The sequence below is a fragment of the Brassica oleracea genome, chromosome C4 (assembly GCF_000695525.1).
Source record: "Brassica oleracea var. oleracea cultivar TO1000 chromosome C4, BOL, whole genome shotgun sequence".
Taxonomy (NCBI): Eukaryota; Viridiplantae; Streptophyta; class Magnoliopsida; order Brassicales; family Brassicaceae; genus Brassica; species Brassica oleracea.
In genome coordinates, this window is record NC_027751.1 from 13,497,251 (window position 1) to 13,514,893 (window position 17,643).

The 17,643-nt window shown below is 37.0% G+C and overlaps 1 pseudogene; it reads left to right on the forward strand.

Moving 5' to 3' along the window:
- The first annotated feature begins 16,969 nt into the window (after window positions 1–16,969).
- The window catches only part of LOC106338186, a 4,106-nt pseudogene continuing 3,432 nt past the window's right edge, over window positions 16,970–17,643 (forward strand).

The window sequence follows — 17,643 nt, forward strand, 5'->3', positions numbered from 1 at the left end:
AGATTTTGTGACTTTTCGCTTGTGTTTTTGATGTGAGATTTAATGTTTCTTCTTCTTCATGAAGAGAAGTAGGTTTTTAAGCTATATACTTACTAAACACAATTGACAAACACAACTCTGAGTCACTAAAACATCAACTAGAACCTACTAACTTTCTTTATATGCACTTTCACGATATCGGTAGTTTTTAGTCGCACTAGTTGTTTTGGTCTGCGCTATGTAAAAATTGTGTTATAAATATTTTTCCAGACATTTATCGTCACTATTTTAAATGATTTTATTTAATTTGGAACTAATAAACCGAAAATATCTACAACAATAAAGCATACAAAGATAGCTTGTTTTTAAATAATATTGTTATCTTGTAGCATTTGACCTTGATTTTCTATAATCTTCCATGTTTTCAATTTTTCATACTACTTTTGAATAGTTTAAGTTTTTTTTTTTTTTTTTTGAAAAAGAATAGTTTAAGTTGACTCATCTTATACATGTGAACCTGATAATAACAACTATTATAGGGTTGAATTAAATTATTTTTCTTGGTGTTGAGAGGAGTAGTAACTTTCATGTATATAAACTTAATTAGAAGAACTATATATAGTTCTACAAATTAATATGTAACTGTCACCACAATTCTTATTGTTCATATACATAAAATAACATCAACGTACACCTATTGTTCAATCTGTTTATTTAATTACAAATTTGCCATTGTGTATTAGTCATTTTATGAGCTGCGGTGTTATTGTGCAAATGTTATAAATCATATTGTGGATGTCCATGACCGGCCCAATACCTAGAGAGAGAGAGGCGGCCGCAAGAGAGAGAAAGGCGGCTTAGACTTAGAGAGAATGGGAAACCCTAGTTTCCTTTTCCTTGTATTTGTACACTTTCCATATTTATGTCTTTCCTTTTATCTCTTTGGAATTCTCATATATAAGGACACCATATGTTATGATTAATGATAAGAACTTACAGATTCTAATCCTTAAGTTTACAACACGTTATCAGCACGATAGCCTCTAGCCCTAAACCTCACGAAATATTTTTCAACTCAGCCGAAAATTATCAAACCCTAAACGAAAAAAATCCGCCTCAGAACTTCAAAGAGGCCGTTCTCCCAAACCGTGAGGACCCAGAAAACGATCAAGATATCAAATCGAAGCCCTTGCCGAGACGAATCAGTCAGTGAAAACCGCTTGTCGATCTGACCACCGACGCGCCCTCACGCACAAATACAGTGCGTGCCGATTTGCTTTGGAAACCAAATCCGATTCCAACAAGGATTTTCTAACCGAACTCAACTCCTGTGGAAGTCTAATATCAACAAGGAGTTCAAGACGAGAGGAGTTGCTGGCCATGTGATCAAACTCTCTTTTCCATTCAGATCAAAAGGAGTTCATAGCTCGTTCGCGACAGACGATCAAGGCGTTCCCGATCAGACGTTCGCGACCCGATAGAAGCGACTCGATCCATTCCAGCTCGCGTCTCCGATCAGCCTCAATCCGTTCGTGCTTCCGTTCGTGACAACATCAGCTCGCGACTCGATCATCACGAAGACAACATCAGCTCGCGGCTCGATCAACACGTTGGACAGCTCGCGTTTTGTTCCCGATCAGCTCGCGGTTCATCTCTTTGGCGGTCCAGTTCAACAATCATCTAAGGTTAAAGGTAATTCGAAACCTAAGAACCTATAATCGAATTTGGATTGTTTGATAAAGAATGAAACCCTAAAATCCTAATCTTTATGAATCAAAATCATAGGGTAATAGATCAAAACCCTAATGAGTAAATCGAAGCTCAAAAGTTCGATACCCCAAACCCTAAATTGAGATTGATCTATTGATCAATTAAAATCGAAATCCTTAATGGTTTTGAATCTCAAATCAAACTCCTTTGATCTAAGATCAAAATCGAAACCCTAAACCCTAATTTGAAAATCATTTTGATTGTTTGAATTTGAATTTGAATTGATTGTTTTGATCACCTAGAACTGTTGCTAAGATTGTTTAATCTCGAAGTTGATATTGAATTGATTGAAACCCTATTTTGATAGTCTTGATAGTTTTAATTAAAATCAGTTGATCATATCATATCTTGGCCGTTCGGCTTTTTGCATCATTCATACATAAACTGATCACAATGATTGATTGCAATTACACTTAGAACTTTATGCTAGGGTGGTATTGAATTGAAAGCAAATAGCCGTATGATTGATCTTTGACTTGGCCGTGTGATTGATGTTTGTGCATTGCCGTATTGATTGCATCATATGAACTGATAGAAACCATCTGTGCTAGGATTGCAATTACCCAATGAACTGAATGCATTAAAACGAACTGTTTGAATCCTTGGTCGTGCGGCTTGTTTCCTGTTTTGGCCGTGAGGCTTGTTTCTTGGTCGTAAGGCTTATTGCTTTGTTTCAACATTGAAATTAATCCTAAAGATCTAAAATCATCAATCTATGACTTCAGATGTCGAAAATCAACAACTTGAATTTTGCTGCCCTAAATCTCTCTGGAGATAATTACCTTCAATGGGCGCTTGATGCTAAGATCATCCTGAAATCCAAGGGACTCGGTGAGTGTATCCCCAAGGACAATAATGCCAGTGAGAAAGATCAATACAGAGCCATCTTGATCATTCGCCATCATCTAACTGAGAGTCTCAAAGATCAATATCAGACCATTGAGAATCCTTTAGATCTTTGGAATGAATTGAAATCGAGATATGATCACCAGAGAACAGTGATCTTACCAAATGCTCGGTTTGATTGGAGGAATCTCAGAATCCAGGATTTTAAGTCCGTGGACGAGTATAACTCGGCACTATTTAAGATTGTTTCAAAATTGAAATTGTGTGGTGAAAGTATTACAGATCAGGATATGCTTGAGAAAACCTTTTCCACTTTCCACACAAGCAATGTGCTTTTACAACAACAGTACCGTGAGAAAGGTTTCACGACCTATGCTAATCTTATTTCTTGTCTCGTGCTCGCTGAGCAGAACAATGAATTATTGATGAGAAACAGTGAAATAAGACCTCCTGGCTCAGCCCCACCACTTGAAGCACACGCCACAGAGGAAAATAAAGAATCCCATCACGTCCAAGGAAACGGCCATCATGGCCGTGGTCGAGGAAATAGGAACGGACGTGGCCGTGGTCGAAGCTCCTTTGGCCGTGGGCAAGGGAATCAACATGGTCGAGACCATGGGCGTGACCGTGGCTCATTTGGACGATGTCGTGGTCCCGGCCGTGGCTCTTCATTTAAACCTCAACACTCGACCACTTCAAGCAAATCAATGTGCCATAGATATGGTATGGGAAATCATTGGACTAAGACTTGTAGGACTCTCAAGCATCTAGTTGATCTCTATCAAGAGAGTTTGAAAGGGAAGAATCCTGAAGCCCATATGACTTATCAAGATGATGAAAATGATTTCAATCATGATAAAGACGATCTTATGGATTATGAAACTTCAGAATGTCTAAAAGACTGAAGAATGATTTCAACATTTGTAAACTAAATTATGTGTTCTTTGCTTTGGTGTTTTTTCATTTCTATGTTGTTCATTTCTTTGAACCTTAAAATCTGATCATAAAATTACTCCTTTGCCGAAATCTATAAGAATCCTAGAACCATTCGGATTTGGCCTGGCCGAAACTTATGTTTGGCCTAATGAACAATGTAAAGCTTGGCCTAACTTAAATCTTGATCAAATGCAAAGTCTGAATTCTCTTGGCCAACCTTAAATGACCTTCACCAAAGGCAAAAGTTTGGCCAAAGACAAACATTAACCGTTTTTATTGGCCATAAAGGTGAAACCTTGGCCAAATAGAAAATCCTTTGGCCAAATTGAAATTTCTATTGGCCAAATATGAAATCTAGTCAAACTAATAAAATCATCTTGGTCGAATCCCCTTGGCCAAAATTCCTTGGCCAAAGTCTTTTGATTAATCTACCTTGGCCGCATCTATATCTTAGCCAAACTTAAAATCTTGGCCGAATTTAAAACCCTATTAATCTATTCAGATTTAATTTATTTGTAGCTATTTGTTGCACACCTTGATTTATTTAATGCATGATGTTTCAAAATTACTGTCTAAGGGAACAAAATTTGATATTAAATTACCTAAGTTTGGGATTCAATACGAGAAAAATGAACATTAAGTGTTATTATCTCGAGGGGGAGAATCAGAGAATCCCAAAATCCCTAAATAAGTTAAGCATCCACGAAAACAATAGCCCAAATAGAACTCGGCCAAAATCAAATCTGAAAACGAAATTGCACAACATAAAGATTATATGGAGATTAATGATCTGGCAAACCGGTCATGCCATTCCGGTTAAGTATGCGACATTCTATTGAATGGTTTAAGATATGCTGCCCCTTTGAATAAGAGAATTGATAAAAAGAGTATTCACCATGATATTTCGAAAATAAGCAAGGAATTTCGTGGGCTTGATCACCCACGGATGGACTGATCATCCATCATATGTGACGACATATGGTTGTACATATCCTTGTCAAAATATGCAATAAGTTTGCAAGAGTAATATGTGATACCGGTGGATTTATGAATCCTTATAAGTTGAAGCAAAATTTGTTCGCATAATGCCAAAGAACAAATAGAGACTCTCCCATAAATTTGATAAAGGGTCAAGAATTAATGTTCCCATATAGAGAACTTATATAAGTAGCTCCACCACAAAGTTATAAGATTGGATCTGAAATTGAATTAAGTGTATACGTTGGATATAAATCTTCATAAGAATACATAAGGCCGCGAGAGGTATGATTAAGGCTAAGCCATGGATTAGATAAATCCGTATATCCAACATCAGGGAGAGAAATAATAAGCTGGTAAACGATTTCGAGAATGAATAATCATCCTCAAATATGAATATAGAATAAGAGTCCAAAGAATGAATCATTCTCAGAACTTAAACAAGTCAATTGCCAGACATGTTTGATGACCCAAATTGAAATATATCAGTGGATTATGCTCTAATAAAATTGATATTGGACTTAGTTAAGATAAGACAGTTTCATACATGTATTACTCGAAAATAAGAAGAGCTTAAAATTGAAATGGTAGATCCGAAATTAAGATTGTCTAAAGGAAACTTTAGACATGACCATGAATAAAGATCAGGTACCTGAAAATAATATGATCTAAATGCATTATGTCATGTATGGATTATAAATGGAACCGGTAAAATAATATCGACGACGATGATGATATAATATTTGAATACAAAAGCGCTTGACAAAAGCAAGGATCATGAAACCAACGTCTATCATAGAGTGCACTCAGAGAAATTACTCAGAGAAATTGATTAAGCAAATTGATAATGTTATAAGACGTGGTATATGAAATCTCTTAAGAGAAGAGATGTAGTCAAACCAGTTGGACATAAATAAGTCTTTGGTGAGAATACATAATAAGAATGGCGAAATTGCATAAGGTTCTCACAAAGACCTAGAATCATTTATAAAGGAGACATACTCCTATGTGGTGGATGCAACGACATTCTGATTCCTTATAAGTCTGGCAAATAAAATACATATCTATACGGTCCACTGGATAACGAAATTTATGTAAAAGTTCCAGAGAGTATCAAACTACCGAACATCAAGTTCTCGAGAACAATATTAAATATCCTAGGAACCTCTGGAGAAATTTCCCAAAGATAGAACAAATCAAGAAAGAATTCGAATTCAACATGAAAGGTTAGGTAAAGTTTTGACGGATTTGGCGAGCCATACAAGGCTAGATAAAAAATTTGCCGTAATCTATTAGCTAGATGTAGCTCATGATCGACCCAAAGGCACTGGAACGAGATTAAACATGTTCTTCGTTACCTGCAAGGAACGAAAGACTTGGGTCTATTTTATACTAACCATAACAAAGATGATTTAATTGGCTTTGTAGATGCATATTATTTATCAGATCCACACAATGCTCGATCACAGACAGACTATGTCTTTACACATGGAGGTACGACCATATTATGGCGTTCCATGAAGCAGACGATCGCGGCCACATCTTTGAACCATTCGGAAATATGGGCCATACATGAGGGCAGCCGCGAGTGTGTCTTGTTGTGGTCGATGACCCAACATGTCCGATCAAATTGTGGGATGGCCGAGTGCAAGAAGCCGACCTGTTCACCAAATCACTTCCTACCTGCACGTTCAGGAAGTTCACGCATCATATTGGGATGCGTAGACTGAAAGATCTTCAGTGATGTTCAGAACAGGGGGTGTATACGTGTTGTACTCTTTTTCCTTCGCCATGGTTTTGTCTCACTGGGTTTTCCTGGTAAGGTTTTAATGAGGCAACATCTAAAGCGTATTACAATCCCTGTATGGTTATGGCATCCAATGGGGAGTGTTATAAATCATATTGTGGATGTCCATAACCGGTCCGGTCCATGACCTGCCCAATACCTAGAGAGAGAGAGGCGGCCGCAAGAGAGAGAGAGAGAGAGAGAGAGAGGCGGCTTAGACTTAGAGAGAATGAGAAACCCTAGTTTTCTTTTTCTTGTATTTGTACACTTTCCATATTTATGTCTTTCCTTTTATCTATTTATAATTCCCATATATAAGGGCACCTTATGTGATGATTAATGATAATAACTTACAGATTTTAATCCTTAAGTTTACAACAGCAAATGATTTGTTTCGATTGTTAAATTTGTTTTTTTGTTGACTTATTGTTATTCACGGTTAATGATTATTGCTGATTTTTTAAAAAGTTTTTCCTTTTTGATTTACTAGTTTTGTTATTCATGTGTTTCTAGCTTGCTAGAAAATAGATTTCACATATCAAGTTTTGGGAAAATGACTAATTCATCCATAGTTCTTCATTATTTTTCATAAGAAGCTAATGTGATATTCAAATACTCAATGAAAAATCATTTGTGTGCCTCTAAAATAACTAATATTCTTCCTAATTTTTGGCTTTACACTTTTGACATTGTTTACCAAATAGCTAATTTGGTTTTGGTGGTGCTAAACCAACTATTTTAATTCGGTCAAAGGAAACGTCTGATTGTTTGATCCCCTCTATTGAGAATGATGGTGTCATTGGTGAATACACTCTATTCAAATTCAAGATTCTCCCTAGAGAAATCAATAAACTTTGCATTTTCCATTTTCGGATTACCGTAATCGAAACACGGTCTCCAAGATAGATGCATAAGGGATACACCGTTTAATTTTGATAGAACCATGAAAAATGCTTCAGTGTCATGTAATTTTGTTTTTATATTTTAATCTCCATCTTAATCATGCTATTTCTTGGCAATAAAAACAATTTCTTGCTCATTATGCATTGCTCTCTTCGGAGAATGTGGTTGGCAGGGAGAGGCAAATGAAGCTTTCACAAAGGAAATGGTGAATTACGTGGATGAACTTGATGTCGATCTCGATACATTGGTTTTTGGGAAAAATTCTCACAGGTCTACAGTTTTCAACTTTTGTAACATGGTACTGGAAGGTAATAGAGATAATACACATGAGATGACGTCTTTCTACAAAAGCCCATGAGAAGATAAAAGACAATATGCCGAGAAGTTCCTTAAAAATAGCTAGGTTGAGCTGGAGGACGAGAAGAGTAAATAATTTCGGTTTAGCTTTGTTAGTTTTTAAAGTACTGCAGAGATTCATTTTAAGGCGATTGTTCTCAAGATCAAATTTTGCGGAGTTAATAACTGATTTGGTGGGATAGAATGATTGTCATGATTTTTCCATAGAAAACAATTTATGATAGAATTATTTGAATAAATAAATCTGAAAACAGTTTATTGAAAATTATTTCTTTGCTTTGGATGGTAATAATTTGGAATAACAGTAATAGAATCCAAATTTAATATATTAAAACTATATTAAATTTTGCGGGATAATTTGTTTTTGTAGATTAATTTAATAATTTTAATGTAAAATGAAAAATAGAATAAAGTTTAAATGTTATTGACTTAAACATGGTAAATAAAATTAATCATCAGGTTTAATCATATCTTTATTGTAGGACTTGTTATTAGTTTTTTTTTGTTAATTGAAATTATAGATTCATAAATCATCTATTGGGTGATCCATAAAACTTTTGTGCGGAATGAGCTTAGGCAAGTCATATGTCACAGTAAACGCTCGTACTTCTAAGTAAGCTCTTTGTTTTTAGCAAAAATAAAGAACTAGGAATGGGCACCAGAAAACGTGAGGAGTATGAGGATGGAGAGAAAAGGTCCAGAGAGAGAAAGCAAATCCGATCTTGGGTCCGGCGTAGGGCCGGCGCGTGAGCGAGCGTGCCGTCGCCGGAGCCCTTCGCTTTCCCGTTGAGAAAACTCCCCTACTTCTCCCTCGCCTCCTTTCTCTATCGCCTTGTCGGAGCTCTGGTCCAGGCCTCATCCATCGTCGTCACCTCGGGGAGTGAACCGACATCATTGGTGGCACTGCGTCTGGAGTAACGACGCGATCGTGTGAAGGGTGGGTGTGGTGAAGTCGGTTTGTTAGATTAGGTTTCGATTCCGGGAGGTGGAGGCTTCTAAAACTCCATCGCCGCCGGTCTTGTTTCCGGGAGATGGAGGCTTCCTTAGCTCTGCTTTCGCCGGCTTTAGTCTTCTGGGGGTGAAGGTGTTCTTTGCCTTGCGTCGCCGGCTCTTGGTCCCCTATTTCCGTTTTAGGGTTTTTTTATCTTTGTTTTTGCGGTTTCGGGTTGGTTTTGATGGAGGATCTCTCGTCGGAGGATGATTGACGCTCTCCGGTGGTTTATGGTGATGGTTTGTGTCAAAGCATACAAAATAACCATTTCTGCTACAAAATCCATTGGATATCCAATGCAATTTCATTTATTTGACTGTTTTAGGGGTGTCAAGTGACCCCCTTTGGGCTTTAGTGGGTCCGCCCCTGGCTGCTTCGTCTTTGATCATCCCTGTAACCTAGGTTGCATGGAAGCTTCATCGGACTTCCACTTCCCGCTTCGGAACCTTGTGGAAGCTTTCGGAATCTCGCTTCCAAAACGCTTCTAAAATATTATCTTTAAAAACACGTTGGAAGCTTACGATCCCTTTTGGAATCACGCTTCTGTTTTTTAAGACACAATGATATAAATCAATAAAAATATAAAATCATAATTTTTAATTTATACAAAATCCAAAATTTAATCGTAATGAAATAGAGAGACTAGAAATATACAAATATTAAAACTAATGCTATAAATTATCATTATGTATTAACGTTTTTATTAAAGATATAGCATATATTCAAATATATTTTGTCAATTATTTATGAAGTACTAAAAATAATTAATATAATAATTTATTTAAACTTATTTTATGTGTATTTTTACAGTTTTAATATGAAATCATTTCAAAATTTTTATAAATGAATAAATGATTTATTTTAAACTTTAATCATATTATATTTAGTCCTAGATTTTATAAATTTTCTTATATTTATATATATATTTATGGATATACTTTTCCAAGACGTATCCGCTTCCTAATTTTTTTTAAAAAATTCGCTTCTGCGCTTTCATACATTTCCGCTTCCACGTACCTGTTGGAACTATTTTTTGAACATTATGAATACAGTATTCATATGTCAAAAATGAAGTTTTATTTGAATGAGAAATGGATGTCTAATGTGTGTGATTTGAGAATCTTGTATAAAGTAGCAAATACATACATTAGATATTTGATCTTGGATTTGAGTTTTGATTTGTTAGTTGGACTTCATGTTCATTAACTTAAATCAAATATATGTTGATCTTTTATATTGATAAAATGTAAAAAAGAAATCCATTTAAAGTATATTATTTAGTTTGAATTGGTCAAACAAAAAATAATTTTACTCTTTAATTTCTTGGTCAAAATGTGGAATAAATTCATATAATAATTGACAAGAATTAAAGACTTAATTAGTGCACCATGGAGGTTTTATTTTTTGTGTTGAAAAATGAAACTTGTGTTTCTCATGATTTTGCTATAAAAGGGCTTGCTAGCATTATAGAAAATACACACATTTATACAATCAAGAAACATTTCTCCCACTCAGAATAGTTATGCTAGTATATTTTTTATTTTGAGTCTGAGAATACATCACAAAATAGGATCGATTGATTCTCTTTTTCGGTGATGGTAAACAGAAACAATGCTGCAGTTGTATCCTGGGAATCTGAGCGCCATGAAACCGTCACACTATGGAGCGTTTAAAGATTTAAGGAAAGAGATTAACTATCTCGACTCTGCAATTCTTCTTTATTTTTATATTTCGGTATTGAAATTTTAATTTATGTTCTTATTATTCTTTACAAATATCAGTTGTCCTATGGTAGTAAAATAAAGTTCCTACACTCTTAAATCTTTAAATATTGTTTATGCTTTTTCACTAACAATACTGATATTTTGTTGAAATTTTTTTCTAAGAACAGGTTATATGAAATAAGAAATTAAATCATTGTTGGAACCAGGTAATGCAAGACGATGGAAATCATTTTTTCATTAGAATTATCGTTTATTTATTATTATAGTTTTCAGTCAATTGTTTCTTTTGTTGAGCAGGTGTTCATCATCCTAACAATCAAACTGGAAAATAAATGCAGGGTTTGTTGAGTTATTTTATTGCAGGTTTTAATAAAATAAAAAAAAAACTGTTGGTTTTTAATTTTGATTTTGGTTTGACATGTTCAAAGCACTGATTTGGTTTCCATTGTTTTTAACTCTTAAAACGTTTTATGTAAGAAGAAAAGTGCATACATTTTTTTTTTTAATTTACTGCATCATAAAGGTGTTTAAAAGAAAACGTTACTAGTCTCAGTGTGTGTTAATGCTTTGACTTGTCTGATTTAATTATCAAGAATAACGTTTTTTGTTTCATTGTTACAGATTTTCTCCTTAAGCGTGATTTAATTTAGTTAGAAAATACATGTGTGACCAATGAGAAAAGAAAAAGATACTCAAGTTTTATGTATGGTGATACCATAGTTATATATATATATATATATAAACATTTTGATCTTTGAGAGATTAAGTTGTGTGGATGGAAATGGATTTTGTGAGTCGACATCCCAAATTAAGTTTGGGAGAGGTCTGCTACATATAAATCATTTGCCATAGAAAATAAAATGTTTGTTGATATTGATCAAAAACGTTTATATTTAATCAATGCTTAAATGCAAGTTACAAGAAGATTGACCATGCAAAAACAATGAGAATTGTCAGACCAATGTGACTGAAACTGACATGTGTTTTGTAGTTTCTAAAGTCAGTATGATTGAGAATAATCATATAAAATTGTGTGTTTTTTATAGCAAAAATAATATCTTGTAATGATATGTATATTTGCTAAAAAAATCAAAATATGTGTTTGGAAAAGATCCAAAACATACAAGTTATATTTATAAATCAACTTGAGAGAACTATGAAAATAGTTTTTATGAAAAATGTGAATTTCTAAAAATGAAACACATTTTTCAAGAAAATTATAATTATTTTCGAAATTGTTTTTTATTCATTTAAATCTAAAAGAGTTGTACATTAACTTTCTAAACTCTTAAGAGATGTTAAATGTATATATGCATGTTTTTGAGTTATCTCAAGAAATGTGGGTAAGCTTTGCTTACCACATAAAGTCGTTGGCAAGAGGTGATATGAACTTAGTGATAGTTATCACAATATGATTTAAAAAAAAAAAACTAGTGTCATACACTGAATTTTCTGTATAATGATTAATTCTATCTTGGAAAAAGATGACAAAAATCATTAGACAATTGATCTCGACTAATTTCAAGAGATTATGTTCATTGTGATGACAACCTAAGATCCTTTTATTAAAGGTGTGTCATGAGATCATATTGTATATCATCAAGAGGAATGGGTTAACCAGTGAATTATGATGAGGTTTGGCGGTAACTCTACCTAACTGACTGGAGATCCCAAGAAATAGGTTCAAAGAGACAACTAAGTCAAACTAAATCTGCCCAAAGCACTGTATGACTTCGGTCTATACCCAGTTCCTATGATGATTAAACAGTGCTACATGTAAGGAATAAAGGATAAGCATTAGCTTTTAATGATTTGTGTCCATTGTTTTGAGATATGAATGGAGTAGTACATGATACTCCTCTAAACAAAACTAATGGCAAATCACCTTGTGAGTGTGAAATGGGGCCGTTTCTAGGAGAATGAAGGAAATGCTATATTCTCCAAGTTCACTCATGATTAACCAGGACTGTTCACGGCCAAAATGAACACAATAGAGAACCTAGTTCTGTGAGAGAATGAAACTGTGTTATAGCTATTGTCTAGGTTTACACCAAAGCCCGGGAGGTTCAAGACATCATGGCCACCTCCTGGCCGAGTAAATCCGATAGCTATTAACAATGACTGGTTCAAGGCTGAAAAATTGCTACCAACTCATCATGCAGTGGATTTTTCGTTTGTCCTCTCAAAAGTCCTAAGGCCGAGTCTTGTCTAGGAAGTCAAGTCTGTCGAGTCGTCTAGTGTCTAGAGTCATTTCTATTCATGTGGAGGATTGTTGGAACTATTTTTTGAACATTATGAATAAGGTATTCATATGTCAAAAATGAAGTTTTATTTGAATGAGAAATGAATGTCTAATGTGTGTGATTTGAGAATCTTGTATAAAGTGGCAAATATATACATTAGATATTTGATCTTGGATTTGGGTTTTGATTTGTTAGTTAGACTTCATGTTCATTAACTTAAATCAAATATATGTTGATCTTGGATTTGGGTTTTGATTACGAGGGGTCTGACCATAAACCCTTATTATCTATGCTGGAACCGAACAAGAAGAAAAGACAGGGCATGTTTCGCTATGACAGACGCCTAAAAGACAATGAAGAAGTTTGAGAGCTAGTCTGGCAAATCTGGGAAGAAGGAGCCGCGTTTTCGGTCCAAGAAAAGATTGAGGCAACCCGCAAAGCCATCTCTGCATGGAACAAAACTAAACAGCGGAACAGTCGCTTGACCATCGAGGAAAAGAAAGTTGAGCTAGAAGCTGCGCTCTCAGATGTAGCCAATGATACAGTGCTTATAAAACAAATCTCTCAGGACCTAAAAACGTCTTATCAAGCGGAGGAGTCCTATTGGAAGCAGCGTAGTCGGCTACTTTGGCTCAGACTCGGAGATCGCAATTCCGGCTTCTTTCATGCTATCACCAGAGGAAGACGACGAGCAAATATGCTGTCAATCATTGAAGATGACCAGGGGAGACCGGTTCATAAGGAGGAACAAATAGCTCAAGTTATCGTTGCATACTTTGGGAATCTGTTCTCATCCTCTGCTACAAACAGTGAGGAGACAGTTAACTATGCTTTGGATCCGGTCATTTCGACAGAAGATAACGACCGCCTGACTCAAATTCCATCGGCTGCGGAGGTCAAAGAGGCCGTCTTCTCGATTTATGCCGATAAAGCACCTGGCCCGGATAGGTTTTCAGCGGGTTTCTTCCATTCCAACTGGAATAATATTGGAGATGCGATCACTAAAGAGATCCAGCTATTCTTTACTTCGGGGAGCCTGCCGGATAAGATTAATCACACACACGTTCGGTTAATCCCAAAGGTCCACAGGCCCCAGACAGTGATGGAGTATCGACCGATTGCGCTGTGCAAAGTCTACTATAAGATCATCTCCAAGATTTTCACAAGAAGACTGCAACCGTTACTGTCCTCGATTATATTGGAGAACCAATCCGCTTTTGTGCCTAGGAGAGCAATATCCGACAATGTGCTGATTACTCACGAGGTACTGCATTATTTAAAGACGTCGGAGGTGGAGGTGCGGTGTCCCTTGGCTGTAAAGACTGATATGAGCAAAGCATACAACCGGCTCGAATGGGAATTCATCTCGCTTGTGCTACGTAGGATGGGGTTCCATCCGAAGTGGATTACACTAGTCATGCAATGTATCACCACTGTTACATACTCCTTTCTCATCAACGGCTCGCCTAGAGGAAGGGTTAAACCGAGTAGAGGAATCCGTCAAGGTGACCCGCTCTCACCATACATCTTCATTTTGTGTAGTGAGGTACTCTCGGGACTATGTATCAAAGCAAAAGCGAACGGGACCATGAAAGGAATTAGAGTCGCTAGAGGCTGTCCCCGAGTCAACCATCTGTTGTTTGCGGACGATACAATGTTCTTTATCGATGCCACTAACGAAAGCAGCAAAACCCTCAAGGATCTCCTTCGCCGGTATGAATGCGCGTCCGGAAAATCCATCAACACTGCAAAATCTTCGATCTCTTTCTCCAGGAGAACCCCGGGACAGTTGAAGTCAACAGTTAAAGACATTCTACAGATTCCAAAAGAGAGAGGCGTAGGGAAATACCTTGGGCTACCGGAGCATTTCGGTCGCCGGAAAAGAGATAGCTTCGCTTCGATTGTGGATAGGATCAAGCAGAAAGCGAAAGGATGGTCTAATAGGTATCTGTCCACCACGGGAAAACTTGTCATGTTGAAGACCGTTTTAACCCCAATCCCATCTTACGCGATGACCTGCTTCAAACTCCCGGTTTCTCTATGCAAGCAAATCCAATCGGTAGTCACTAGATTTTGGTGGGATTCAAACACGGGAGCAAAGAAAATGGCTTGGATGTTTTGGGACGATATGACACAGAAAAAGGCAAACGGAGGGCTTGGTTTCAGGGACTTCCAATGCTTCAATGACGCTTTTCTCGCCAAGCTTAGCTGGAGGCTACTGCACAACCCCTCGTGCCTCTTGGCCAAGGTACTGTTCGGGAAATACTGTCTAACAGAAGATTTTCTCCACTGTCCAGAACGTACAGCTGAATCGCACGGTTGGCGAGGCATATTATTAGGAAGAGACCTCTTAGTAAGGAACATGGGGTGGTCTGTGGGAGACGGTACCATGATTAACGCATGGAACGATCCATGGCTTAGCTCCACGCAACAGCTACGGCCAATGGGACCACCACCTGAGGGTCATGAGGAGCTGAAAGTTGCTGATCTGTTTGTTGCGGAATCAACAGAATGGAACCTAGAAAGGATCTGTTTGTTGCGGAATCAACAGAATGGAACCTAGAAAGGATCCAACAAATCTTCCCAGCCCATCTAGAAACAATTCTGAGCATAAAGCCAAGCAAGCTTGGGGCGCCTGATAAACTATCTTGGATTCATACTATAGATGGAGGGTACACTACGAAGTCCGGATACATTGCGGCTGTCGAATTCAGAAACGAGGATGAAGAGAGTCAACAACGAAACCAAATAAACTGGATCAAGGGTGTATGGAACCTGAAGACTGCTCCAAAAGTCCAGCTACTCATATGGAAGAAAAATTGCTTGCCAGACACGTGAATGTTGATCCTCTGTGTAAAAGGTGCGGAAGACTCGAATATATTAATCATCTCCTATTCCAGTGTGAGTTTGCCGAGAAGGTATGGAAGGCAGCCCCTTTCATGAATCAAGTTGATAGGAGAGGATCATTAGATTTGGAAAACGATTGGATGAGGTTGATTGAGAACCCTTGCCTGCCACCGGTGGGAATCGTGACGGGACAGCTCGCGCCATGGATCGCATGGTCCATTTGGACTGCTCGAAACAATCTGATCTTCAATAACAAACAGAGCTCGATCGAGGATACTGTATCCAAAGCTGTTGCAGCGGCTAGAGAGTGGTTGAGTGCTCAAACCAAAGACGAGAAACGACTACCTATTCACAAGAAGGTGAGACATGTATCAAACCGTGATGTGGTGATTCAAACGGATGCTGCTTGGAATGGGAACTCCAAGGCTGCAGGACTGGGTTGGGTTATTAAAAAAACAGGGGAAAAGAAAAATTTCCAAGATTCAGCTTGGTTTGTCAGTTCACCGCTAGTTGCAGAAGGAATGGCCATGAGGGAAGCAGTAAAGAAATGCAAAGAGCTGGGGATCCAGCGAGTTCGTTGCGAGTCGGATTCGTCGCAGCTTATCAATGCTTTAAACTCGACTGTAGAACCACCTGAGATCTATGGTATTGTAGCAGACATTAGGATAGAGTGTGCTGCTTTTGAGTCTTTTTCTTTTGATTGGATTCCTCGTGGACGAAATTCTGATGCTGATACTTTGGCAAATCAAGCACTATGCCTTGTAACGGTTGCACAAACCGCTTGACTCTATGATTTTAATGAAGTAGCGTTCCAAAAAAAAAAGATATTTGATCTTGGATTTGGGTTTTGATTTGTTAGTTGGACTTCATGTTCATTAACTTAAATCAAATATATGTTGATCTTTTATATTGATAAAATATAAAAAAGAAATTCATTTTAAAGTATATTATTTAGTTTGAATTGGTCAAACAAAAAATAATTTTATTCTTTAATTTCTTGGTCAAAATGTGAAATAAATTCACATAATAATTGACAAGAATTAAAGACTCCATTAATGCACCATGGAGGTTTCATTTTTTGTGTTGAAAAATGAAACTTGTGCTTCTCATGATTTTTCTATGAAAGGGCATGCTAGCATTATAGAAAATACACACATTCATACAATCAAGAAACATTTTTCCCACTCAGAATAGTTATGCTAGTATTTTTTTTATTTTGAGTCTGAGAGTAAATCACAGAAATAGGGTCGATAGATTCTGTTTTTCGGTGAAGGTAAACATAAACAATGTTGCAGTTGTATCCTGGGAATCTGAGCGCTATGAAACCGTCACACTACGGAGCGTTTAAAGATTTAAAGAAAGAGATTAACTATCTCGACTCTGCAATTCTTCTTTATTTTTATATTTCTATATTAAAATTTTAATTTATGTTTTTATTATTCTTTATAAATATCTGTTGTGTTATGGTAGTAAAATAAAGTTCCTACGGCTACGCATAATATAACCGTCGTCTCCTAGTTTCCTTTCAAATCGTAAGTTCACGTACCCCGTACTTTATATATATTACGCCTTTCATCACTCAACTACATCTTCATGAATTACTCTTGGCTGTTATAGACTCTGATAAAATCTCATGTGATCCCTTTTCTTGGTCTGAATTGGGGATTGAGACAGACAAATATCTAAACTTGTGACCCTAATCGAGTTTCTCATTGGAGCTATAAACCCTAATCCATGTCTGCCCAAAGAGTCTCTTCTCGTTCTAGGGATTCCATCAGCAGTCTCCCAGACGAGGTCCTCAGTAAAATCCTGTCTCTGCTTCCACATCGGTTCTGTCACATCCTGGTTCTCCCAAACCGGAATGGTTTTGTTTTTCTTGATTATTAACTTGATTTAGACCAAAGTCCATAAGCTTTTATCCTTCTTTTCTGGCCCGTGTAGTAAACCCTAAGGTTTCCTCTTCTTTTCTTATAAAAAGGAGCCTCCTCATTCTCTTCTCTCCCATTAGAAATTAGAGCGAAGCCTTGCAGAGTTCCAGAGAGATCTGAAAACCCTAGCCGTCAAGGTTTCTCTTTTCTTCTCTCTCGTTCTCTCTCGCCTGCGTCTCTCTCTCTCTCTCTCTCTCTCTCTCTCTCCTTGGTGTTCGCCGTTTGCTGAAGGCTGGAGCCAAGCCGTTGGAGATCCCCGATGAACCGATCCAATTCTATGTCCAGATCTCTCCTTGTCTTCTTTCTAGATCTGGTCGCTGGTGAGGTAAGGAACCCTAGTTCTCGTTTCCTCCAT